Source organism: Coenobita brevimanus, chromosome 2 (assembly GCF_032717465.1).
Source record: "Coenobita brevimanus isolate Jiangsu-jjx chromosome 2, ASM3271746v2, whole genome shotgun sequence".
Lineage (NCBI taxonomy): Eukaryota > Metazoa > Arthropoda > Malacostraca > Decapoda > Coenobitidae > Coenobita > Coenobita brevimanus.
In genome coordinates this window covers 15,359,829-15,361,162 of record NC_136955.1, presented here as the reverse complement: position 1 = coordinate 15,361,162, position 1,334 = coordinate 15,359,829, and the positions used below count along the sequence as shown (strand labels likewise).

Sequence of the window (1,334 nt, the reverse complement as noted above, 5' to 3'; positions counted from 1 at the left end):
CGAAAATTCTTGGAAAGTGGGGTGTCCTAATATCATACATCATGCATGAATGACCTCCAAAATAATGTCTTCCATAAAAATGTTAGGAAAGTAATGTAATCATGGAATTTTCTTCTTTGTTCATGTAGTTATAACAGTTTGGGCGTAACATTCATTCATTGCCAGACGCCATGTATCCCAAACAGGGTGGCCAAGGGCTTAGAGTTAACTGTTTTATAGGGAGGGGCACTAATCCTCCACCAACCCCATTTGACACGTAGGGAGAACGTTATGCCAACAGCATCTGGTGTTCCCAGGCGGTCACCCATCCAAGTACTAACCAGACCCAACGTTGCTTAACTTCGCTGATCGGACGGGAAGCGGTGTACTCAACGTGGTATGGCGTAACATAAAGTTGAAAATTGCTGATATATTTTTTTGTACATTTTTGGATCTGTGACCTTGAAAATTAGGCCAAGGCCACTGAAACTGGGTCAGTGCAATAGGGTCATCGTGCTGTACATCCCCAGTAAATATGATGATTGGAGGCAAAAAAATTATTGGGTAATCTATCTATTGCCAGACGCCTTAATCCCGTAAGGGGTGGCCACAAATAAATCGCCTCCACGTCTCCCTGTCCCCTGCCATTTCTCCGCCCTATCCCCAGCTCACCTCCCCCCCTTCTCTCATATACCTTCCAGCTCACATTTCCCTGTCTTATATACCTCTCTATTCCATCCCTCCATCTCATCCTCGGCCTCCCCCTCCCTCTTCCCCCTCCACCTCACTCACATACACTCTCCTCGTTAGTCTCTCGCTCTCTATCCTTTCACATTGCCAACCACCTTAGTGTATTTCTCCTAACGCTTTCTACCACATCCACATCCACACTACAACGCTCGTTCATTTCCTAATTTGTCAGTCTATCTCTCCATGTAACTCCACATGCTCCTCTCACATAATTCATTTCTACTGCTTTCCCTCTTGACTTGTGTCCTTTCAACAAGGTTAAAGTTTCATTTCCATACGTTAGAGTTGGTATCACAATGCTATCATGCAGCGACTATATTATTTCCATGCTCACTTCCCTGTTCCTTATCACTCCTTTCAAAGAACCAGCAACCTTTCCTCCTTGTTGCACCCTTTCAAGCACTTATATCCTCCAAACTTCCATCCGTACTAATCACATAACCCAAGTACTTAAATGCGCTCAAATGCTCCATTTCCTCATCATCCAACCTCACTGTACATTCAGCGACTTCATTTCTCTCGAATACCATAACTTTACTCTTCCCTACATTCACCTTTAGATCCCGTTTCTTACACACTATCCCAAGCTCAGTCACAAAACCTTG

The 1,334-nt window shown here is 44.2% G+C and overlaps 1 pseudogene; it reads right to left on the bottom strand.

The window, feature by feature from the left end:
* Nucleotides 1-271: 271 nt before the first annotated feature.
* On the bottom strand, nt 272-389 carry LOC145392734 (5S ribosomal RNA; annotated as a pseudogene).
* Nucleotides 390-1,334: the final 945 nt, after the last annotated feature.